Source organism: Trichechus manatus, unplaced genomic scaffold (assembly GCF_000243295.1).
Source record: "Trichechus manatus latirostris isolate Lorelei unplaced genomic scaffold, TriManLat1.0 scaffold00140, whole genome shotgun sequence".
Classification (NCBI taxonomy): domain Eukaryota; kingdom Metazoa; phylum Chordata; class Mammalia; order Sirenia; family Trichechidae; genus Trichechus; species Trichechus manatus.
Genome location: NW_004444076.1, coordinates 2,700,339 through 2,718,821, shown reverse-complemented (window position 1 = coordinate 2,718,821; position 18,483 = coordinate 2,700,339). Strand labels below are relative to the sequence as shown.

General features: G+C 34.8%; 1 protein-coding gene and 1 pseudogene across 5 annotated transcripts in view; one reads left to right on the top strand and one right to left on the bottom strand.

Annotated features, from left to right (window-relative positions):
- Positions 1–18,483, top strand: part of DLG2 (discs large MAGUK scaffold protein 2) — a 2,186,317-nt gene that overhangs the window by 1,153,340 nt on the left and 1,014,494 nt on the right. The gene's annotated exons all lie outside the window — the stretch shown is intronic.
- LOC111822213 (low molecular weight phosphotyrosine protein phosphatase pseudogene) lies at positions 9,382–9,858 on the bottom strand (annotated as a pseudogene).

Sequence of the window (18,483 nt, the reverse complement as noted above, 5' to 3'; positions counted from 1 at the left end):
TACATCAGCAACACTCTTAATCATACTACGCAGGCGCAGTAGGGTTTGCATAGAACTTGCATCGCGGTTTAGGAAACAGTGGTTAAACTCCACTCAGAGGTGGGAAGGTTACTATGTATGAGGTCTAAAAGGTTATCGTGATTGTCAACATGTGCCTAAACCGGTTTCCACCAATTTGCTGAAGTTTTGGGGAGTAATTAAGGGGAGGGGAACCTGTATTTTAATGTAAAGCTATGGGGCATGCCAAGCAAGCTGCTTGAGGCAATGGAATTTTCCGCAGCCTGGGGACCTCTGTCTTAATCCCAGTGCTAGTTTAGGCTCATTGCTACTGGGATATCTTGTTTCTTAGGCCCTTTTAGTGAACAGAGCTAGGGGATATATATATATATTTTGAATGTCATGAGTAGATATTGATATTTCTAATCCATGTATCAGATTACATAGTATCTGCTCAAACTTTATTGATTTTATATTTGTAACTCCTTTATCTCGTTTGCTTTTTTAAATAATACTTTTACTTATTTACTTTACCCTATCCTGCAAATAAAATTACAACACTAATAATACAGATAACAAAACTTTGAGTAAAATGTAGTTTTTGCATCTTTTTTTCTTCTTCTTAAAATGCACCCCACATAAGATGAACTGTGTTCAAAAGTCACTTGACATAGTTTTCTCTGTGTGGTTATATCACCAATGTGATACATAGTTCAATGTGGTTGTTTTAGTTTGTTTGCCATTTTAGAGTTTATTGTTTTGTTTCTTTTAAATTTATTTTGAATATTTACATCATTCAGAAATAAAAATTATATTAAAAGGTATAGCAGAGAAGTGTTTGATTTTTTTCCCATTTCCTTTTTTGACCAATTACCTATAGATACCAAACCAAACCCACTGCCATCAAGTCATTCTGACTCATAGTGACCCTGTAGGACAGAGTAGAACTGCCCCATAGGGTTTCCAAGGCTCTAGATCTTTAAGGAAACAGGCTGCCATATCTTTCTCTCACGGAGGTGTGTTCAAACCACTTAACATTTCAGTTAGCAGCTGAGTGCTTTAACCGCTGCACCACCTGGCCACCTCCTATAGGTACAATCATATATAATTTGTTGTCTGAATGGGATGATTTTAAGAAGAAATGGGGTTGCTTAAAATAATTACAATTCATAATTTTTTAAATACTAACGTATTGACTAAATGTTGATTTTATATCAGGAGGCCAATAAAGTATTATATACAAAACTATTTTAAAATATCCTTTTTTATTAAAAGCTTAAAAATAAAAGGGTCAATCCTGGAAAACTAGTTTGTCTGGCCAGCTTACCTAATTACCCGTTTTTATTATATTCTGATTTACCTTTGGTATTTCTTTCTACAAAAGTAATCAAACGTACATATATTCTTATTTATTTTCCTTTTGTGTACAAAAGGTAAGTGTTGTGCTATTTCACTTAATAATATATTGTGAGAATCACTCCATAATAGTTTACAGAGATCTTCTTTATTCTTTATCACAACCTCATAGAACTCCATTGGGTAGATGTACCATGGCTATTCAACATGTCCTTATTGGTTGGTTATTTGGGATTTTTCTATCTTTTACTGTTACATATAACACTGTCACAAATAATCTTTTGCACGATTTATCTTTTATTTATGGGGGTATATCGCTGGAGTAGATTCTTAGAAATGGGATTTCTGGACTAGAGGGCAAACCCCTATGTCATTTTGTACGATATTATCAAATGTACTCTCATGGGGGTTGTAGTACTTTGTTCTCCCTGTAGCAATATATGAGAACGTGTGCTTCTCCTTGCCAGCAGAGTATGTTATCAAACTGTGGAATTTCTGCCAATCTGATAGTTTGAAAGAGTGTCTCAGTGGAATTTTGTTTCTCTTATGAGTGATGCTGAGCAACTTTCCATGTGTTTAAGGGCCATTTTTTTTTTTATTGTGTGTAGTCTGTTCGTATCTTCATCCCACTGTTGTCTTGGGTCTTTGCTATTTTTCTTTTAGATTTCTAGGGGCTCTTTATGTATTAAATTGATTAGGCCTTTGAACTTGTGATGTAAGTTGCAAAAATATTCTTACGATTTGTTATCTTTATGTGTGCGTGTCTGTAAAACTTCTTATTGCTTATGGATTTTGAGTCATAGTTATAAAAGCTTTCTCCTCTCTTAGGTTATAAAGGAATTGTGTTTTTATCTTTTCAGCTATTAATTGTGTGCTTTCTTTTTTGACATTCAGCTCTCTGATCCATTTGAAGTTTATTCTTGGGTATGGTGTGAAGTACTGATCTGATTTTATCTTTTCCCAAAAGGCTATCTAGTTTTCTCAACATTTTTTATTCAAAATCCTTCTTCTTTTTTTCATTGATTTATCACCTTTATCAAATACTAAATTCCATATGTACATGGGTATTTTTCTTAACCTTCTTTTTTGTACTTTCATCTGAGTGTTATGTGCCATATCATACTTTTCTATTTATAGAAAATAATAGCCTCCCTCACCCATCTGTTTTTAAACAAATGAGGAAATCAAAGCTCAGAAGAGAGAATTTGCCCAAGGTGAATTTATTAATGTCAGAATAAGGATGGCCACCATAGGTAGGTAGGATTTAAATAACTTCTAAGCAGCATCTTTGTCTTAGTCAAATAAATATACTTGTTATCAATATTTATGTCAGATATATCCTGTGAATAGGTGATACTGTTTAGTAGTTGTAATCTATAAGAAATAAAGACATGGCATAGTTTTTGTAGCATAAAACAATTGTTTTTGTTAAAAGTCTTTACATCTTTTGCCCAATATATGGATTATCCTATAGACCATGCATACATACTCCATACTGGAGTATGTATGGTAAACTTTGACCCAATTTGAGTTGAAATCAGGGGAGAAGGGCTCTATCATTCTAATTTATGGTTCACATTCCAGTGCCCATCTAGGGTTAGACTCCCTGTGACGAGTGCTTTCTTTTACAAATATGAAGCAGATCTCCTAGCAAATAGATACGAGGCAAATAAATACTGTTTCCTGCGTGTTGAACAGTTTAAAACAAAAACCCACTGGCAGAAGCCATCTGGTCCTGGCACCTTTCCCAGTTAAACACTTTTAATTGCTTCTATGATCTTGGTGAGTTGGCCTACCATGGTTTCCAGGGATTTGGGAGAATTGACCTTTACGAAGTAATCACAGTTCTTTGTACATTAGAACTCTGAGTTACCAAAGCAGGCAGCATGTCCTACTGTGGAGCCATAGTAATGAGAATTGTTCAAATGTGTGATGCTTTCTTATCTGGATTAAATTCACTGCAGTATTCTACATATAGTGGCATTCCAAGAGCTAACAACATTCAACCTGGAATGCTCTGTAAGCTTTGGCAGTGAAATCATAAATCTGGTATGGTCTGTAAATGAGATCTGTTTGTTTATTGTTTAAAGTTACTCTTGTGACTCCAAGGTCCCTTTTCTATGCATCATCGTAAGATTTTTGCTTACTGGTTGGGAGAAGATATTTTCCTACACAGCGTTGATTGGTATATTTTTTATCTCCCTCATCCATAGCTTTTATGTTGAATTTCATTCAGAAGAAGTTTAACTCAAGTACATGTAGTTCCCTCATTTTAAATTAATATTATTGTTAACAGCCAGCATGTATTAGCAATTACTGTGTGCCAGGCACTGTGGTAAATACATTTCATATCTTACTTCATTTAGCCTTCACAGCTATGATATAGGGACACTCTTATAATTTTTGTTCTGCAGATAAAAATGTAAAGCTCTACACTAGTGAAGAAACTTGCCTAAGGTCAATCAGATAGTAAGCAGTAGAACCACAAAAGCCAGATTTGAGTGATGTCAAAGCTCACACTTTTAACCATTGCAGAGGAAGAGATTGAGGTACAGGGAAATTAATTCTCTGACTTTACCACATGGCTAGATTCATACAAAGCCAGAGCTATAACTCATGCTTACTGCCTTCTAAACTACTACAATAAGAGGCTATTTGTAACTAGGTGAGAAACCTGAGACTCAATGTATCCGTAGTCATTTGTGGCTTACTCTTTACTGCTGTAACTGTTTCTCTAGCTGACAACAGTGTGCAGAACTTGAGACACTGACTCTGCATTATTTATTAATGCATTCTGAAAACCTAGCACAGTCTCTAATTCATACTAGATTCTCAATAAACGTTTGTTGAATAAAGGAGTTCAATGCCTAACGCAAAGTATCTCTGTACCTCACACTAGGATGGTTCATTGCAAGGATACAGTTTCTGAGCACCCCATGTTAAAATCATATTGAACACTTGACATATTTGATGTACATGTTGTATATATTTAACTTCTAATCCATTCACCATAGGTGAATTTCAATTTATGCCTAAAGTAGAGGGCAAGAGAACATGGATTACATTCACTGCTCTCCAGTCCCCTCTCTGAATCTACTAGAGAGGAGAGTTTCAATCAGATATTGCATGATAGGCCTACTCAGCTTTTATTACAATTAATGAAGAATATTTTTTAAAAATGCAGTACTACCAGAAACTTTATTATCACAGACAAAGATAATGTTAGAAATCCAAGAGTGTGTTCAAGGTTGGGAATACTCTTCCAGGTACAATATACATCATTCATTCATTCTTCCATTCAAGAATCATTGAATACCAAGCATATGATATACCCTGAGGATATGGAGGTGAATGGACATGATCTCTGACCTCAGTGAACTCATAATCTACTTGAGTATCATAATCAAATAATTAAAGTACAATAAATACAGGTAGGGGTCAGTGCCATTAACAAAGCAACAGTAATTTATCAATACTACTTCCTCCTCCCTTCACCTACTCCCTAAGTGGTGCTGAGTCCAGGTACATCTACCCATTGTTGGCTTCCAGACAAGAGTACTAGGAGTGCAGCCCTCAGTACAGGGGAACCCAGACTGGATGAACCTATAAGACAAGAGTACCAGAAACTCATCCCTCAGGACAGGGAAACACAGACATGATCAACTTGTAAGAGGCATTTTCTTGAAATAATCTCCTCTTTCTCCTTATTCCTTCCTCCTCCTCTTCAAAATTCTCTAATATTTCTGAGGAGAATGAACCATACCTTGACTCCCTTCTTCCTGAGACATCATTATTCAGAGCAGGTGGGTTCTCAGAGAATGTAGTCAATGAGGAATACTGTAATGAACAAGCCTCTCTCTGGGGAAGAGAGAGACCGAGTGGTAATAGAAAAAAGAATTTTGCACTTGGAAGTAGAACAAGTCTGTGAGCTGGTTTTGCTCTTGAATGTGACCTTGGACAAGAACTTGAACCTCTCTGAGCCTGGATCTTTCATCTCTAAAGCAAGGAGTTTGGCTCAGAGATCTCTTTTGTCCTTTCCTGCTCTAACATTTCATCTCTTTGAAGGTTGCTTTGTAACAATAGAAGTGAATTGGGACTATGTATAATAAATACCTACCCCATCTCTGCATCTGACAGTTCTAAAAGCTAGCTCTTACATTACTAAAATATGGTACAATTCAAAATTCTCTCATGCTACAATAAGAACGGTTGCATGATGTTTACAGGTAGACTGCTAAACTTGTGGGTTCTGTGACCTTCCCTAAAGAGATCAGGGCCAATTGTTAAGCAGAACTATTGACTGTTTTCATTTCCTACCCCTATTGAGTGATAGCGTAGTTATTTCCAGTTTGGCATTAAAAGAAAAAAAGAAACGAAGGGAGGGAGGGAGGGGCAGAGAGAGAAAGAGATATTACATAGTGAAAAGCTATTCACAATTATCTTATTTCAATAGAACCAAACTGGTATCCTTATAAATACTAATAAATATTTAGCCCTAAGTGTGGAAAAGTGAATAATTATGACTTTATAGCCTTGTACAAGAAGGATGACTGTATGTGGTTGTTAACATAAGGTCATTTCTCAGTTGTTGGGCAAGAAGTACACTGGGAGAGGCTGGGTAATGTGTTTCTGTTTCCCAGAAAATTAGATTTATATACATGTTTAAAAGCACAGTGGTTGCTGTATTTGTCAATTAACTCCAGCTTTTTTACATGTTCATTTGTACTATTAAGTAGTTGTGGGACTTTTAGAAAAAAGTTTTTTAAAAAAGTGAACACTTTTAGTCATGAAATAGAATGTCTAATGATATCAGAGATATGGGACCTCTTGCATGTACTTCCAGGAAGCTTGTAAGTTGTTAATTTGTGGTTGGAGTCCTGATTGCCTGGGACTCATTTTGATAAATGATAGCCTTTGTCCCTCTGGTAGGTAAGAAGGCTTTGTAAGAAAATGCCAGAATTAGTAATTATAGATCATAAAATTTTAGAGTTGCTAAGTACCTGTGGAATCATTTAGTTCAGCCTCTTCATTTCACAGATGAGAAAACTGAGTTATAAAGAAGTTAAGATTATCTATTTAACATTGGTGCAGTTAGTAGCAGAATCAGGTCACAGATCCAAATTTCTTGACTGTCTTTTTAGTGTTTTGTTTCTTTTTTTTCCCCCCTGTCATCTGCACTGATTTCCCTAGGGTTACAGAGACTCATTTACTCATTCACTGAATGAATGTCTATTATGTTGCAAGTATCATGCCAGGTACTTTTGTTGTTGTGTGCTGTTGAGTTGATTCCAACTCATAGTTCTGTATAGGACAGAATAGAACTACCCCATAGCATTTCCTAGGATGTAATCTTTATGGGGAGCTCTGGTGGCACAATGGTTAAGCACTCCACTGCTAACCAGAAGGTCTGTGGTTGAACCTACTGGTGGCTCTGTGGGAGAAAGACCTAGTGATCTGCTCCCGTAATGATTACAGCCAAGAAAATCCTATGGGGGCAGTTCTACTCTGTCCTATAGGGTTGCTACGTGTCAGAATTGACTTGATGGCACACAACAACAACAATCTTAATGGGAGCAGATTGCCAAGTCTTTTCTCCCTTGGAGCCGCTGGTGGATTCAAACCATCAGCCTTTGAGTTGGCAGCCAAGTGCTTAAACATTGCATCACCTAAAGACACAAAGTATGGTCTCTGCCCTCCTAGAACTGGCTGACTCATCTATCAGAGAAAGACTGGAAACCAGCACCCCCTCTTCACTCAGAAAAGAAAATTCTGTGATGAATTGACTAAACAAGCGGTCGTTGAAGCCCTGTCAGTTAACTTTTAACCTTAGGTTCTTCACTCCTTAAACTACTTCTGAGTTTTTACTCAAAGGCTATTCTGAACTTCTATCAAGACTTCAATGAAGTCCTGACAATATTGAGCCCATTATATTTGATTGATTTCTTTAAAACTTTTGGATTGCTGCCTATATGTGATTTACTGACAGTTTAACTTTTCCCCATTTCTGGTCACTTATTTAAAATTATCTGAAAGCATAATTTAAATGAAAGATTGTTAGAAGCACTTATTCTTCACATGAACTCTTGTGGTTAATATAGTCATAAGACATACATGGAGAAAAGGCATAGCAGAGAGGCAAAAATTAAGATCCATGGAGATAGACAGACCTGGATTTGAATTCCAGACCCTTCACTTGCTGCATGTATGACATAAGTCAACTTATCTTAAATTCTGAGCCTCCATTTCTTCAGGCAAAATATGGCGATAATAATACCAGCTTTGAAGTGTTTTTAAGATGCTGAAATAGTGTATATACAGTGCTTAGCACGGAACCTGGAAGAGAGTGTGCTCAATAAGTAACCATAACTCCCAACCTTGGGGAATTTAAAATCAACGTTGTAATACTTTGACCCTTTCTTTTATTTTTCATAATTCATCTTTGATAAACTGAGATAATTTGTGACCTTACAGAATTAGAGTTTAAAGAAATTTCCAGGAGTCATCCTATCTATTTCTCTGCTTTTAGACCAAACTGATTACAAAACATTATATATGTGGCAGCTAATTTCTGAAAATTTTTCCAATGAGTCTGTCATTAGGTAGTACAGTGAAATAATCTCTCCAATTACAATATATGTAAATTTTGGCAAATTGCTTTACTTGATCAGCTTTACATTCTTTGTAAGGGATAATAACTTCAAGAGGGTAAGAATTTGATAAATTACTGGCCCAAAGTAGACGTTCAGTAAAGTTAGATATAAATAATGTTAAAAATGATATAATTCATGAATGAATTTGTCAACTGAGTATAATGATATTTTTTTCTGATAGAAAAACTATGGTGGAGGGCACCCCAAGACAGCGAATATGAGTATGAGACAGCTATATGATATATGAGCTAACTGTCTGTGCAGTATGAATTTTTTTTATCTCAGTTATATTTTTATACTCTCCTGTTTAATTCTTAAAACAATCTTTTCTGATGTGTATTCAAATGAATTTGAGATTAGTTATCTCAAAGTACACAGAAATTACTTATATTCTCCTATGTATTAAACACCGATGAAAGAGTTCTTATTAACTTATTAACATATCAGTATTTAAGGACTGTAATAGGACTCTCTTCTTCCAACTTTTAAAATTATTTTTCCCACCTAAGCCAATAAATATTTGACATTTGCTTTATATGTACATATAAAAAAGACATGTTTGTCAAACTGACCATAAGATTTAACAGCATACAGTGTCCTTTTGACACAATTAAATTTACAGGGGCAAAGTAGTTCAAATAGGAGCAAATAAGCTGACTTCCTTATGAAATAAACTCGGCAAAAATTAAGATGTATCAAAGATGCTAAAGATTCATTTCATGAATCTTTTCCTGTTCTTTTAACATACAAGTATGTACCGTGAGTGTGTACAAATTAAAATATGTCTAATCTAGACTGTGAGCTCCTATGGCTGGGGCTGTTATTCGATAAAAGGCCCTGGGTAAAATAAATGAGAGTTAGTATATGTAAGCAGAGGACACTTGTGTTTCATTAACTTATCCATGTCAACTTCATGGAGAGGTAGAGCAAGATATTTAAAAGTCTCAATGGGCTCAGATGTTGATCTGGGCCTTAAAGTGATGTTTTATTTCATCATTCATTAACATAATAATTAAGCATATCAGAGTGATGGCAGTTCTTAGATTAGTACCTGACAAAGACTGCAAAACGACTGTGCTATGAAACACCAAAATTTTCTTTTTTGTTGTTCTACTGTTTTGTTTGTAATGAGGACAAAGTGGGAGGTAAAACTAAAAAGATTTAATGTACCCCATAAATTGTCTGAATCAAAGATTTTTATTTATTCTTCTGCCAATCACAACTGATTTCCATTTACAGTTATTTTTAAGGTAAGAAACAGTAAGTCAACTGAAGAAATAGCAATGGAACACTGTTGCACATCCACTGATTGAAAAACTACAGCATCACTGTGAAGATGTTCATCACAGTTCGCCTTTAATAATGAATGAATGCAGCCTTAGTGTGCCTTCTCCAGCAACACTTTGCAGCACCTAACACACTGCTGCTACGCAGTCTCAAAGTCAGAGTCATTCCCGTAATAAGGATCTTCAATAATAAGTTGTTTTTGTGGATCATAGCTTCCAAGTAGTTCAATTTTAGCTTTACAGTTTTTTACTTGATTACCTTTTCTATTCAAATCTCTCAGATTGCTTTCATCCATATATAGTATATAATCAAATGCGGCAAAGTCTTCTTGGGTAACCTGCCGGGCAATGTGATTCACAGGAATGCCATGCTTCTTCATGCAGTTTTGCCCTTGGTAATCAGGCAGGTTTCCTATTCCATATGTGGGTGTTGCTGCACTGTCTATCCTCCACTTATCTAAAAGATTTTGATCAGTTACAAGTTTTCTGAAAACTGCTTCTGCAGTGGGCGATCAACAAATGTTACCCAGACACACAAACAGCATGAAATTGGGCACCTGCTCTGCCATCCTCTCACTCACTGAGAGGTACAAACCGAGTCAGAACCACTGGCCGGAACCCTTGTAGTATGAATTTTAAGTCTTCATCGTTTGGTATGCTTTCTGTAACACATCCGCCAACTATAATCTGTTCACTTTATGAGGTTAATATTACCTGGATGTCAAAACCTGACAAAGCTCAAAAAAGGATAATATGACCTACTTTCATTTATTTATAATAAACATATATACATTCTAAGTAAACATACATAGATCCTAAATAAAATGCACCCAGTAAAATCTAACACTCAACTGGAAAATCATCTATTAGGAATTAACCCATTGCCATCGAGTCGATTTCGACTCATAGTGACCCTAAAGGACAGAATAGAACTGCCCCATAGGGTTTCCAAGGAGTGCCTAGTGGATTAGAACTGCCAACCTTTTTGGTTAGCAGCCGTAACTCTTAACCACTATGCTACCAGAGTCTCCCTATTAAGAGTAGGTAGAGTTTCATCCCTGGAAGGCAAAGACGATTTGATTAGAAATCTATTATTATAACACAGGACATCTAAAGATCAAATAAATAAAAAGGTATTATTTTAAAACACGTTAAAGGCATTTGATAAAAGTCAGCACTTATTCCTGACAAAAGTTCTGAGAAAAATAAAAAATAGAAACCTATACATTTAACATTGTAATGAATAACCATCCCAAACCAACAATATCATACCTAATGTTGAAAGACTAAAATCATCGCCATTAAGGTTGAGAAAAAAGAAGGATAACTGTCATAACTATTATGCTTTAACATTATTTTGAAATTTCTGGCCAGTAAAATATGATATGAAACAGACTAAGAGGTATGTCAGAAGATTAAATTGCTGGGCTTTTGTCTAAAAACTCAAGAGACGAGCCAGTTATAAGACAAGTATGCAAAAAACAGTACCTTTCTTAATTACTTCAGCAAAGAGACAATATAATTTTAAATATTCATAACAACAGCAGAAAGTACAGCATACCTAGGAATAATTCTAATATTATTTATGCAGGAGATAGAAGAAAAACTACAGAATTTTACTGAGTGATGTCAAAGTCTATTTGAATAAATGGCACCATAGCTCATATTCTTGGATAGGAAATGTGAAACTGAAAAATATATAAATTTTCCAATATTTAATACAACTCATTAAAAGTCAAATGCTAAATCGTTTGAACCTAACTAAAGGATTATGCTTGGTTAGAGTAACAAATTGATGAAAAGAGCAATGTTATTTGTCAACAGGTAGAAAAATGAGTCAGGTATTTGCCCTATTACACATTAATAAACACGGCAAGGCTGCAACAAGTCAAAGGTAAAGTGCTGAGGCAAGAACTGGCATGATAGATCAATACAATAGAATGAATAACTGTGAAAAAGAGCTTGGTATATAAAATAATGTCATATATGATGAAGGAAGCAATGCAAAAGTAGACTATTCAAAATTTAGTGTTCAGAAAATTGACTACAGTATTAGCTGAAAAATCAAGAGCCAGATACCACATTAAAATAAACAGAGTAGTTAAGAGAACAGGCTCTGGGGACTACCAGAGTTCAAACCCCAGCTACATAATTTATCAGTCATATAACCTTGGATAAATAACTCAAACTCTCTAAACTTGTTTCCTCACATATAAAATAAAGACAGTAATAGTTATTATCTCATAAAGTTGTTATGAGGATTAAGTAGGAGATAGTTCATATAGACAACTTAGCATAATATTTGGAAAACAGTCTTTGCTCAGTAAACGTTATCAAAGATTTTTATCATCAAACAGCAAATTAATTACAGATGTATTGACAGGCTAATGTAAAATTAAAATGATAGGCTAATGTAAAAACCTTAAAAAGTCCGTATTTAACTGGTCTTGGTTTGGGGAAGGGCTTTCTAATTATAAGTACAATAGAAGAATTCACAAAGAAGAATGTAAATAGATTTGACTACAAAAGAACTTTGCAATGTTTAAAATATAAAAAATTGAAAAACCACAAATGTGACAAAGTTATTATGCTTAAACTGAAAAGAGCTCTTACAAATCAATATGAAAATCATCAACACTCTAGACAATTCACAAAACTAAAATTCCAATGATTTCTTAAAATATTCTAAATCAATATTTAAAATAATGTAAATAAAAATATCAATGGATATTGATTTGGGGTTATCAAATTGGCAAAGATTAGGATAAGAACATGGCAAATACTCAAGGTGACAAGAATGTAGGGAAATGGTCACTCTAGGTTACTGCTGGACAGGACATAAATTGGTGTAACATTTTGGAAAACAATATGGCAGTACTTAATAGAAATCTCAGAAATGTCTTCACCAATTTAGTCATTAATTCTTATTCTAGGAATTCATCCTAGGGAAATAATCAGAAAAGCAAATGAACATTTTTGTATACTTATTTTATCAGAGTATTGTTTATAATAGTTGGCACGTCTATGAGGTGGAATATCATGCATTCAGGTGAAACCATGTCTTTGAAGCATATTGAATGGAAATGCAGTTTCTCACAATAATGGATAAAAAAATTATCTAGATTATGATCAATAGCTACACCAATATCTACATTTATATTTTCATCTGTATCTATGCCTATACCTATAGAGAGAAGGAAATATACCAATTTTCTAGCATTTAGATAAATAATAGAATTACAGATAAATTTTACTTTTATTTCTGAGTTGTTTTGTATTTTCAGACTTTCTACAATAATCATTATCACTTGTACAATCTGCAAAAACAAGGCAAATATTTGAAACATAGATTCTGGTCTGTTTATCTGGGGAAAGGCAGTACATGTGATGTAATAACTTGTTTTTGTGAGATTTGTTGTATTTAATCAATTTTTCAAGAATTTAATTATGAATTTAACCTTTGGGAAATTAGTATTAGACTTTCTTTTCAATTTGTTTGCAAAACTGGGTGAGATGAAGAACAAAACTGAGGTAATGAAATTACTCCCAGGAACAGCTGGAAGCATCACTCAGGGTTGGACTCTGTTTAATGTTTAGTACCCTTTCACAGGGAACTAAGAGAAATATGAGTCTTGGCATATATCATTTTCTGCATGAGAGCTTACCAAAATCCCCGGTGTATTTCAAATGCAAGAGTGACAGGCAGTAGTATTTTATTGTCTCAGCCACACAATTTGGCATCTGATTATATTCAGTGTAGCACTTTATAATATACTGCCTTTGTAATTTCTATCTCCTATGAACTCTCAAAGTAATTTGTCTTTTTACTCAGTTTTAGCACATTTTATTCCATTTATTAAGTTTATATTCCATCGAACACGTTTGGTTTTATAGTATATCCTACGTATTCTAACAGACTATAAACACCTTGAGGTCAGAACTGCGTCTTAGTCACTTCTATACTCCTAGCAAGTAGCCTAGAATGCCTTGCATATGGAGTTAATATTTTATTCCGTGAATGAATGAATACATGATAAGTTAACCAAAATATAATCTTCTAATAGTTTCAGGTTGTATGTTTTCAGTTTTCAACATGTTTGGAGGCTTCAGAAGGGCAAAGTTAGATTGTGATATACTATTTTGCACCAAATACCAACTAAAAACTCTGATTTACGGTCCACTTAGTTAAATTGTTTGACCTGTTGTTTTCTAGAGTAAGTGTGGATAAAATTATCTGAACATAACTTATTAGCAAAACTATTCCTTAATTATAAACAAAGAACAAGGATTTATTTGAAGTTTTTTTTTTTGCTCATAACCTACTAATTTATGATAACAAGTGGTTGTTATTTAAAGCTAATGTCTTCCATTTACCACTTTCACATATTTAATGAACACCTACAATATGCCAGGTGTCATTCTAGCTAATGAAAAAAAAAGGCAAAAATCCTTGCCCCCATAGACTTTGCATTCTTGTGAGAGTTGCAAGAGAGAAATAAATAAATATTATGTTAAATGCTGATTATGTGCAAAGTTGAAAATAAAAAGAACAGCAGCTACAGAGTTTTAGTAGCTGGGGATGGGGGTTGCAATTTTACCTCAAGTGTTCAAGAAGGTATCATTTTCAAAAGTGACACTTTAGTAAGGACTTGAAGAAGGTGAGCATGTAACCATATGCATATCTGGGAAAGAGAATTCCAGGCAGATTTAGAACAAGGCATGAAACCTGAGTAGGGAATGCATGTGGTATATTCAGAGCACAAGGGAGATCTGTACCATGAGGATAAGGTTAGTTTCTGACTTCACAGAGTTGTGGTGAGGTCTGAACTTTGTGTAAAGCACTTAGCGGAATGCTTTGTATATATCAAACAATCGATAAATGTTACATATCATCAGTATGAGAATTATATGAGATAAGCTCTTAGAACATTGCTAGAAAAAAGGTACATAAGTTAATGATCTCTTTCTAGTGTGGAAACCAAGGGATTCCTCCACCACATGTCTGGGCCAGGGCTACAATGATTCTAATGCATTATTTCCTCATGTAACTATTTGCCATGTTTTCTTATCTTGGTAGGTATCTGCTTACTCACGTTTCTAAATAAATTTATTAAAAATTTGGTCAGTGGACCTTCAGTGAATGAGCTGAAGGAGTTTGAGTTGTGCTAGCCAAACTCCTGGAAATATTTGGCATCAGATTGGTCACCAGGCTTTTCATGCAAGCTACAGTATTGGGATGAAGGCCTTCCTGCTCAGAACCCAGTGTTCCATACTCCCTTGGCGAGGGTTTTGCACATTCTCATAGACATTAGGTCTTACAGGCACCCTCAACGTGAGCCAAATCCCCTTAATGGATGTGCTGGAAAGAGCTCAGTGTTGCTGTCAAGAGTGTAATTTGAGTTGTGCCGACAGGAAACAAATTGATCATTTTGGCCCACATTCCTGAATCTGAAACAGCTCTTCCCCATCAGGAAGGCTTTTGTATGTGATGAAGATGAATTCCCAATTTTTTTCTGGATGTGGAGTCCTAACTTAGATTTGCTGTTAAGCCCTTAAATATATTTTCAAATAGTGTATTCCTTTTAAATGCTAAATGAAAAACAGGATTATATCCTGGTATATATTGTTACATGCATTAACCTTACTGATATTTCCTTTTTTTTCCTTTCCAAATGGAAAAAAGAATAATTCTAATTTTCTTGCATCTGGGCAAGGAAACGGAGCATAAAGCATTTCCAGGATTTTTTAGAACAAGGGTTGCTGAGATTTATAGTTTGGTGTGTAGACTTTGAAAACTTTGTTTCCTAAGCAACAGCAGAAATAAAGTAGAAAATCAATTTCTGAAATCAAAATTAAGTACCATGGTTAAGTCTGTTTCTACACCAAAACCAAACTAACTAAAAATGGAAAAGAAAAATAGAATGAATTAGGTTTTCTTAAATTCTTTATTGATCCACTTGGAATACAGGCCAGACAGAAACATATACCTAAAATACGTTGTTAATATTTGCGCTGTTACTAAATGTTAAATGGTGTCAGAAACGGACAGGTGTGAAATATCATTAGGAAAATTGCTGTAGGTGAGATATGAGAGGAACAGAAGTTAGGTAGAAATAAAAAGATAAAGAAAATTGAAGTTTTTGCTAAATTGTCCTAGTTTCTGCTTTTTATTAATTATTTTATATTCTTTTCTTCTTCTTATGAAGTCAATTGACTTTTTAAATCCCTCGTCCTCTTAAGAACATCAGATGTAACCATCTTCCTTGTCAAGTTTTAGATGCTGTGTCCTTTTTTATGTTTTTGTTTTAACAGCTTTATTGAAGTATAATTGACATAAAGATGTCATATTGTAATCTGATAGATTTTTACATACGTACACACTTGTAAAGCTATCACCACAATCAAGTAAACATATCCATCAACCCCAAAAATTTCCTGTGCTCTTTTGTAATCCCATCTTCTTCTAAACTTGACCATCCCTAATCAACCATGGATCTGCTTTCTGTCACTATAGATTAATTCGCATTTTCTACAATTTTATGTAAATGGAATCATACAGTATGTGCTCTTTTTTGTCTGGCTTATTCCGCTCTACCTAATTATTTTGAGATTCACCTATGTTTTTGCTTGTATCAATAGTTATTGTTTTTCGTTTCTGAGCAGTATTTCATTATATGACTGTACCACATTTGAGTTGTTTCCAGTGTTTGGCTATTACAGATAAATCTGTTATTAAATTTGTATTCAGGCCTTTGTATGAACATATGCTTTCATTTCTTCTGGGCAAATACCTAGGAGTGGAATTGCTGGATCGTATGGTGGGTGTATGTTTAACTTTTTAAGAAACTGCCAAACTGTTTTCCAAAGTTGTGCTCTTTTAAACTTCCAATGTGATTGCACTATTCTAGTTTTACGTTTTTTCTCTCACTGGATGGATGCTTTTCCTAAGTTCATTTGATAGTAAGAACATACCTATTTCCTCTAGGTGAACAACTACCACTCCATGAGAATGGCTTCCGAATTTCTGCCTCAGTTATCGTCCTCTGTAGATTCAGCTCTGCTATTCTTACTGCTAATTAGCTGATCACCTATCTTATTAGTATTTTGATGAGAATATACAGACACGATGCAGTTAGATGCTCTGAGTCCCTTTGAAATTTCTTTTCCTTGGGGGATCCCCTGGGTAGAACAACCTCCTTACGTGATCTAGCCCTATCATGAATAAAACCTTTTTATTATTATTATTTTTTAATGCCTTTGAAGTCTTTAATAGAATGAAATTTTCACAAAGACTTCACAACTATCAAGGGAGACAATAAGGGAAATAAACACAGATAATAAGAAGAGCAGATTTCTGATCCCAAACACAGCTAGTATGTTTATAGGTGTTACAAACCCTACCCAGGGGACAATATGACAGGCACAAGGCCTACACTGGTGGACATGAGCAGGGATTCTGAGTCAGTGCTTGGTCTGCATTCAGGCTGTGTCAGTGTTAGTAGGGTGATTTCCAGTGAGTTACTTCATTTCTCTGACTCTACATATGTGTAAACTGGGAACAAAAATAGGACCAGCCTCATAGGATTCTTTGAAAATTAAATTAGATAGTCAAATATTTTACTCTTATTAAAAACTTGATAAATGTTAAAACCAAACCCATTGCCATCAAGTTGATTCTAACTCATACCACATAAAACACAGTCAAATATCTATATATACTTTGACCTCAACAAGCTTTTGACACCTGCCTGGTCCTATAATATGTTGATCCTATCATCTTTTTTCTGCTTCTCACCTCTCTCCTAGCCTCACTACCTTTTCTATGCAGCTCAAATTTCATGGACATTCATTATAATTGGTTACGTTGCATAGACCCTCGACGTTCTTGTCCATCTTTCACTTTGTTTGCTGCTTGCATACAGCTCACAGTTTGGCAAGGAAACTATATGTTAAATTAAAAAAAAACAAACCCATTGCCATTGAGTCAATTACAACTTGTAGTGACCCTACAGGACAGAATAGAACTGCCCCACAGGGTTTCCAAGGAGTGGCTGGTGGATTTGAATTGCCAAACTTCTCGTTAGTAGCCCAGCTCTTAACCACTGTGCCACCAGGGCTCCATATATTAAATAGATAATTGTAAACGTTGAGATACTCAAGTACTCTCTATCTCAGCCAGTGATAATCACTTTCAATACCCTTTATATGCTAATATTCTCTTTCAAATTCTAGATTTGTACTTCCCAAACTTATTGGATGTCTCCATTCATATGTCTAAAAGATATCTCAAATTTAACATGTCAGGAGCCAAACTTTTTATTTTTCCTGTAAAATCTGCTCTTATCCACATTCTTCTTCATTTCTACCATTGATGAGTTCAGACTTCTAGTTGCTAAGTTCAAAAGCTTTGGCATTATCCTTGTCTCCTTTCTTTCTCTCACACCCCACATACAATCCCGCAGTACAAACTGTTGGGTCTATTTTCAAAATATGCCCAGAATCTGATCACTGTTCTTTATTTCCATATGCATTTGTTTTGTTTAAGCTACCATTACCTTTCAACTTAATAATTACACTAATTTCTTTATATATGTATAATTTTATTTATTGTCATTATGAGAATGTATACAGCAAAATATACACCAATTCAACAGTTTCTATGTGTACCATTTAATGAAATTGATGACTTTCTTCAAGCTGTGTAACCATTCTCACCCTCCTTTTCTGAGTTGTTCCTCCTGAATTAACATAAATTCACTGCCCCCTAAGGTTCCTATCTAATCTTTTGAGTTGATGTTGTCAGTTTGATCCCATATAGATAGTTCTTCAAAGAGAATAGTGCCCAAGGCAGCAGTTTTTACTAGTTAAACTAAACTGTTGTGTAGTTTTAAGACTTCAGGGGATATTTTTGGTTTAAAGTTTAAAGATTATGTCAGGGCAATAGTTTCAGGGATTCATCCAACCTCAGGGCTCCAGGAAGTCTGAATTCCATCCGTGAGAATTTGAAATACAATAGTTTCTTAACTGGTCTCCCTGCTTCCAGCTTTAACTCCCTACAATCTAAATTTTTAAGACAGTAGCCAAAGTAATCTTATTAAAACATTAGACATATGTTACTACTCTGCTCAGAATTGTTTCCCAACTCATTCATAAATAAAAGTCAAAGTTCTCACAGCAGTTTATATGGTCTGCAT